Source organism: Monodon monoceros, unplaced genomic scaffold (assembly GCF_005190385.1).
Source record: "Monodon monoceros isolate NGI ecotype Baffin Bay Population unplaced genomic scaffold, NGI_Narwhal_1 Super_Scaffold_1, whole genome shotgun sequence".
Lineage (NCBI taxonomy): Eukaryota > Metazoa > Chordata > Mammalia > Artiodactyla > Monodontidae > Monodon > Monodon monoceros.
In genome coordinates this window covers 37965577-37973241 of record NW_021703765.1, presented here as the reverse complement: position 1 = coordinate 37973241, position 7665 = coordinate 37965577, and the positions used below count along the sequence as shown (strand labels likewise).

Sequence of the window (7665 nt, the reverse complement as noted above, 5' to 3'; positions counted from 1 at the left end):
CTCACTTTGTCATGGTCTCAGAGTGGCCTTTTCTGATGTTGGTGTTCTGTGAGATTATTTGTGTCCCGCTACCCCATGTTCTCAGTCACTTCTGCTCCCCCAGTCCTCCCCTCCCTTGCCCCAGCCTGCCCCTCCACCCAGAAGAGAGCTGAAAGCTTATCCAGAGAGGCAGATGGCTGGGTCTCCCTTATGCAGACAGAGGGTCTCTGGGACCTTCTGAGGGGAGTAGCCGCAATACACACAAGCTTCTTTCCTGCTTATTGTGACTCCCTTTCTAAAATCTTTGTACTCTGTGTTATTACCAAAACCCAAGCACTGTGCTGAACACTTTACATATATTCACGAATTCGACCCTTAAAACAGCCCTAGAAGGTAAGTATAGTATTGTTTTCATTTTGATGGTGGGGCAACCCAGGTACCCATAGAGTAAAAAACAATAACAACAACAAAGCAAACCCTGACAACAAAGAACTACACTCCACCCACCACGAAAAAGTCCCTCTTGTGCTTGATCACGTGGCACGATGTGCATCTATGCAGGATGACGTGGTCAAAATCAGAGAACTTCCTTTCCATCTGCACACTATTTCCAGAGTAAAGTATCATTTCGCCCTGGACCAAAACCCTGCACTGCTCCCTACTGCCTAAAGAATGAAGCCCAAATGCCTTACATCGAGACCCAGGCCAGATTTGAGACCCTGTCTCGACTATGCCGGTGTCCTTAGTTTCCCCTTTCCCCTAAGTGAGCTTCCTGCTATGCCCACAGCCATACATTCACTGCCCCCTGAACATGTCAAATGCATTTCCACGTCCATGCTACTCCCTCCAGCTGGAATATCCCCCGACCTCCATCCAATCTCAGTTCCATCTCTCCTTCCCAACTCAGATCTGTGTTCCTCTGTGCAGTTTTCCTGGCAGGTATCCTGTGCTATTTTATATTCTTATTTATGTTTTTATGTATCACCCTTGTTGTCCCAATAAGACCTATGGTAGATAGTTTGCAAAACAACCACAATAGTTTCTCCCCTGCCTACATGTGTGTCCTTTTGCAGCATGACTTGCCCTGGCCACTTCTACCTTCAAGAGGCAGAGTCTTTGTCTTCACTCTTCTGAGTCTGAGTTTGAATGTAAATATGACTTGTTTTGGCCATTGGAATGTTAGATAATCCTCGCCACCGTGTGAGGAGCCTGGGCTAGCCAGCAAAGGATTAGAAAACACAAGGAGCAGAGATGGATCTTCCCAGCTGATCAACCAAAGCCAGGCTACCCTAGACCAACCAGCCTGCCAGATGTGTGAATGAGGCCATCCTAAATCATCCAGCCCCAGTTAAGCCATCCTGGACAGAAAAGCATTCAAGCCAACCCAAGGAATTGTGAACAAACAATAGATGTTTGTTTTTACATGCCAGGACATCTTGAGATGGTTTGTTATGCAGCAAAAGCTAACAAATACAACATCATAAACTCCATCAGGTGCTGCGCTATGACCCACCTTACCTGAATTCTTGGAATTCAGCCTTGCACATGACAGTCAGTCTCCAATAAATGTTTGTTTTTGATGATAACAACTTGAATAAAGAATGTTGAGGAATTCCCTAGAAGTCCAGTGGTTAGGACTCCATGCTTTCACTGCCGAGGGCCCAGGTTCAATCCCTGATTGGGGAACTAAGATCCCACAAGCTGCAAGGCATAGCCAAAATAAATAAATAAATAAAGTAAAAAAAAAAAAGAATATTGAGAGCTGGAGTTTGAAGGAGGCCAGGCCTAGCCTTCAGAGAGGATGGAGATCTGGGGGTGCCTGGGAAAGTTGTTTCATGCTTAAAACCTGGACTGAGCCAACTGGGTGATATCAGAGTTCATGTTAGCCTACCTTAACTCTGTGGAGTTTCTATCACGAAATCCCCTTTTCTCACAGGACAACTTAGCTATGCACTAACTTGGCCATCACATGCTGGATTCAGCTGATGGAGTAGCAGGAAGGGGTTACCTTTGGGAAGAGAGATGCAGCCTCTGGAGGTGAGCTCTCACATTTTATCATTCCTTCCATTTATCTAGTGTTTACTGAACACCCACCATGTGCCTGGTGGTGGGCTGGGGACTAAGGAAATGAACAAGCCTGATCCCACCAGGTCCTCAAGTGGCTCTAGTCTGAAGCGTCAGAACACGTCTGACCATCTCCTGGCTCAAGTTCAACAAGAAGAGTGGTGAGTTAGAGAGCTCCTGTTCTAGGCCTCATTTTCCTGAACAAATTTATAGACAATTTCCCAAGTCTTTAAGTTTATATTTTCTTAACCAAACTGAACTTTTCTTAAGAAAACAAGTAAAAATTAATTGTCCTTAATGGTATAATCATCTAACTCCAGATGTAACGAAACTCTGTGCAGCTGAGTCCTGGGTGCCACATTCTCAACATCAAGACCTCAGACCGTGGTGGAAGAATGAAAGGCAGTGATGCCTGGTGTCCTCCAAAGGTTCTGTGACACCCTGCCTGATGGCCAAGGGCCTGACCGTGGCTCCTCGGATGGGTTATAGTAATCACACACCCAATCATGGATTACTGGGTATTGAGTGCTTATTATTTAAGTGCTAACAGTTTTAAACACTCTATTCTTTTCAATTCTCTCAGCAACCCCGTGAGATGGGAACTACTATGATGTCTTTTTGCAGATGAGAAAACCGAAGCACTGAGAAGTTAAGTAACTCACCCAGGGTCACACAGCTAATACGTAGTGTTTTCGTTTTTATCTTTCGTAAAGCTTGCACCACTTTAGACCTGGCCTGTTAATAGCACTGTTAGGAGACTCTCTGGACTCCTTTCCTTTCCTCCCACTCTAGAACTTCAGTGTCCCTGCAGCCCAGCACTTATTTATAGGTGGTAACTTGCCTTCTGCTGTTTTTGCTCTTAGAGGATTGGAAGTGCTTCTAACACAACACTTTACTTCCAGTTTGGTTTATCTTTGAGCTTTAGCTCAAAACAAATAGGAGAGCCTGACCTGTTCCCTCCAGGCAGCTTCTGAATGAGAGCCTTCCAGAACTGTCAGCCAGCGCTTAGCTGACACCAGCCCAGCTCCAGGCTGCAGGTGACTTGGGGAGGCTCTGGGAGGCTCGCGGGCGCTCCTGTCCCAGCGCTGAGCAACAGGCCTGCAGACAGGGCTGGCTGAGTGAGGGAGTCACTGGGTCCGAGAGGCAGGAAACGACCTCACCCGCCAGGCCAGGACCAGTCTTTTCTACTTTCAGTTATAGACATTTTGTAAAAAGAAGAAGAGAAAACCCTGGAGAGATGGCTCCCTACCTGGATGTGGTCCCCAGCCCCTCCCTTCCTTTCCTGCTCTCTGTCCTGAGCTACTTCCCTCCCTCCCTCTCCTCTCAGCCCAGCCCTTCCTTTCCTCCTCCTCTCCCATCCCCCTTCGCACACAAGATCTCCTCTCCCTTTCCTAAAGTCCAGCCTATAGGAATTTCCTCCTAATTCAGATCCGGTTTTCCGGCGTTACCATGGCAACCCGTGGCTACCAAGGCTTTTCAGCAAAGTCACTTCTCCCCTACATTTTTCATAGAAATCTGCATTCTACATCTTGCTCCTCCCCACTTGCCGTGTTTGAGCGAAACTCTAGCCCCAGGCTCTCCAACATCTTTAAATGTTTTTAAACAGCCATATCTCTTTTATATCAACTATGTTGATGTATTTTGAATAATTTAAGATATAATGTCATCAACTTAGTTAATTCCGAATACATCAGTACAATTTTCTCCATGGAGCGTACCTGGCTTACTTAGTGAGGGGTGGACAAGTTGCATTTGTATTCATGCAGGGGCGTCGACAGGAGCTGAATTGTGAATACTGAGTAGGGAAGTGGCTCAGGTGGGACTGTTGGTGCCCCACAGGGAAGGTGGGAGCAAACCAGAAACCTTCCCCAAGGAAAATGTCCTGCCCACAAGTGTCAGTGAGAGCTTGTGAAAATAGGCACAAAACACCCAGAACTCAGCATCCTCTCCAAGCCCTGAGCAAAAAATCCTAAATCTGGTGCAAAGGAAAGAATGTGCCCTCTGAAATTAGGCAGAATTGAGTGTTATCCTCAGTGCTGTTAATGAACTAGCTGTGCTTGGGCAGGTTCCTTACCCTCTCTGAATCTCAGTAGTATATCTTTCAAAGTTATTGGGAGAAATAAATGGGCTAATGCACGTAAAAGGCCCTAAAGTAGTTCTCGGCACACACTCGCTAAAGAGTAACTGCCATATTCCAGTTATTGTCATGAGCAAAGTTCTACGAGGCAGCATCAAGATTCAAGCTGAGCACAAGAAGCAGATACCAAGGTTACCAAATAATCAGGCTGCACAGCTGGTAACCAAACCAGAAGTCATGGTCTCAACACTCCAAAGTTCATATAAGCAGTAATGAGACACTAAGGCACCAAGTCTCATCAGACACTGTTACAGGAGCAACATCGTAGCATCATCAGGTGGAAACTGACCCAGCAAAGAAACCGTGCACTGGCTGCTTTCAGTGTCCTCTCCCCTCTCCATGGCCTACTGGAGATGTGCTGGAATGTGTGTTAGGCAAGCCAAGAGCTGGGAGCAGGACAGTGTAGGGAGAGAAAGTCAGGTCCCTACTGGGGCCCAGAAAAGAAAGTTGAGCACACACAGATGGGGACTTGACCTGAGCTAGTTCAGCAGGACCCGTGAGTGTGGGGTTGGTTCCAAGCCTTGAACCTTCAACTTGAAAAATATGTTATGCAGAAGATTCTGAAATTTAGTGCATAACAGGACGGTAGATGAGACATTTCCTGGCATCCACAGCAGCAGGGGCCACATCAGCAGTGCTGTACATACTAAGAGACTATACCTACAAAAGCAACCACTAGCTCAAGACCCCCTTCTAGGATATATAAGAGAAGATCAAGTAAAACTACTGGGGGCCCCTTCTTTGGAAGTTGTTTCCCAGGCAGAGGTAGCAGGGAGCGGGGCAGAGAATTTGGCCCATGTCTGCTCGAAGGTGGTGGGCTGCTGTTTGAGAAAAATCTAAAGGTGAGACATTATAATTAAAGCTTCTCCTGAGGTTGGAGGAAAAAGGGAAGCCAACTGCACTTTTAGAAGCAAAGGAACACAGGTCTCACCACGGGTCAGCCATGAGCTCCCTGAGAGGGAGTCAACTGTATAGTCTTGAACAGGACTCTGCCCAGAGGAGTGAGATGACACAACAGAGGGTCTGTGTGGGGCAGACTTAGGAGCCAGGAAGGAGTCATAAGTAGCCAGCTGGAAGAAGCATAGTCCAGGACAGAAAACTGTGGTTAGAGGGATCCTGGCAAACCCACAGAAGAGATCTATGCGGGGGAAAATTAGCATCTGAACATGAGTCACACACAGAAGGCACCAAACCAGGTGACAGTAGTACAGATCTAGTAAGAACTTTTCTCTTCCGCTTATCTTCCTCTCTCCTTGAGCCAACCACGGAGAAGCTAGAGGCAGGATGGGGCAATAGAGGGCAACAAGATGGGGAGATAAGGAAGAAAAAACTGGTCTCCACACCTACCCTCAGCCACTGCATGTTTCCTAGCCAAGTATGGTCTTAACCAGGAGAGGAGCTTAATCCAGGTGAAGGATACATTTTTTTTTTCTTTTCTCAGCTTTATTGAGGTATAATTGACAAAAATTGTATGCATTTAAGGGGTACAACGTGATGGTTTCATATAAATACACACTGTGAAGTGATCACCACAATCAAGCTAATTAGCATTACCTCACATAGTTACCATTTTGGGGTTTTGTTTTCTTTTCTTTTCTTTTCATCCCCCTACCCTCCATCCCCTCTGGCAATCACCTTTTGTCCTCTGTATCCATGAGTCTATTTCTGTTTTGTTTCGTTTGTTCATTTCTTTTGTTTTTTAGCTTCCACATATAAGTGAAGGCATACCTCTTTCTTTCTTTGTCTGACTTACCTCACTTACCATAAGACCCTTTAGATCCATCCATGTTGCCACAAAAGGCAAGATTTCATTCTTTTTTAGGGCTGAAAAGCTATGTTATATTCTATTGTATATCTATTTCGTATCTATCTATCTATCTATCTAATCTTCTTTATCCATTCATTTATCAATGAACACTTAAGTTGCTTCCATATCTTGGCTAGTGCTGCAATGAGCATATGAGTGCATGAATCTTTTAGAATTAGTGTTTTTGTTCTCTTTGAAAAAATACCCAAAAGTGGAATTGCTGGATCATATGGTAGTTCTATTTTTAATTTTGGGGGGAAACTTCATACTGTTTTCCATAGTAGCTACACCAATTTACCCTCCCACCAACAGTGCATGAGGGTCCCATTTTCTCCATATCTCACCATCTGTTGTCATTTGTGGTCTTTTTGATGATGTCCATTCCAATAGATGTGAGGTGATATCTCATTGTAGTTTTGGTTTGCATTTCCCTAATTATTAGTGATGTTGAGCATCTTCTCGTGTGCCTGTTGGCCATCTGTATGTCTTCCCTGGGAAAATGTTTATTCAGGTCCTCTGCCCATTTTTTTTTTTTTCCCCATGGGCAAATCTGTTTTATCCAGAGTAACTGAAAAGTACCAGATGCTCTGCTGCACAGAAGGCACGGGACCCAAGTGCAATTCCATTGACACCAAGTTCTAGAACAGGTAAAACACACCTATGGCAGCCATAAAGTCAGCAGGTTTACACCTGGGAGTGGGGGTGGGGGGATGCAGTGGGAGTAGCTGGGAAAGGACACAAGGGGCTTCTGCAATGGGGAAGAACAGAGAAGGGGCTGAGAATGTTCTAGGTCTTGATCTGGACTCGGGTGCTGTGGAGGTGCACATGTGTAAAATTTCACTGCTGTGCACACTCAGTGTGTGTATGTGCAACTCCAGTTTTTTGTTGTTTCTTTTAAGGGAAACAATTGGATCTGGGAAGGTTGGCATCTTTTAAGCTAGGGAATGGTGGAGAATTCTCTCTTCTTGTCTGATAAAGTTGAGGAAGAAAACTGAAAGTCCTCTAGAGGTGATGTCTGGAGAGATGGGTGACTGAAACATAAGGGGCATTTCCTTGCCAGCAGGAGAATAAAAAGTTGCCATCTTCCACCATCCGAGTCCCAAAGCTCGGAGAGATTTCCAAAGATTGTTTAATTGATTTTTCTCCTATTTATATGCAGATCATAGTGTCTGGGGCCCAGGAATTCAGACACACGGCTTTGGGTCCACTCAGCCCCGTGAAGAATCCTGTCTGAAACTCGCGTAAAGTCAGACACACACGTCTTCAGAAACACGCTGTTTCCTTTTTGTCTGGGGCTCCAGGGAGCGGGTGCAATGAGCAGGGCCTCAGACACACTCCTATCTGCAAAGTCCCGGGGATCCTATCCCTCTGTTCTGCTGCACTGCAATCCAGCTGGTGTTCACAGTGTGTTCCCCAAAAGGGCCAAACCCTGTCACCACCACCGCCTTCCTGAGCTGCTCCATGGCAGGTTCAGACTGCACCTCTGACCCACTCCTGTCTGGACTCCTCTGCCCATTTTCTAAGCGAGTTATTTGTTTTTGATGTTGGGCTGCATGAGTTCTCAGTATATTCTGGATAATAGCTCCTTATCAGATATATCATTTGCAAATATCTTCTCCCATTCAGGAAGCAACATTTTCATTTTGCTGATAGTTTCCTTCCCTGTGCAAAAGCCTTT

At 45.6% G+C, this 7665-nt stretch overlaps 1 long non-coding RNA gene across 2 annotated transcripts in view; it reads left to right on the top strand.

The window, feature by feature from the left end:
* The first annotated feature begins 1022 nt into the window (after positions 1-1022).
* Positions 1023-7665, top strand: part of LOC114895510 — a 40808-nt gene continuing 34165 nt past the window's right edge. Inside the window, exon 1 of one of the 2 annotated variants that reach the window (XR_003793571.1) lies at positions 1023-2204. This is a non-coding gene — a long non-coding RNA (uncharacterized LOC114895510). Of the gene's footprint in view, positions 2205-6278; positions 6635-7665 lie in introns of those variants that run through there. The other variant, XR_003793574.1, reaches the window with a different exon arrangement.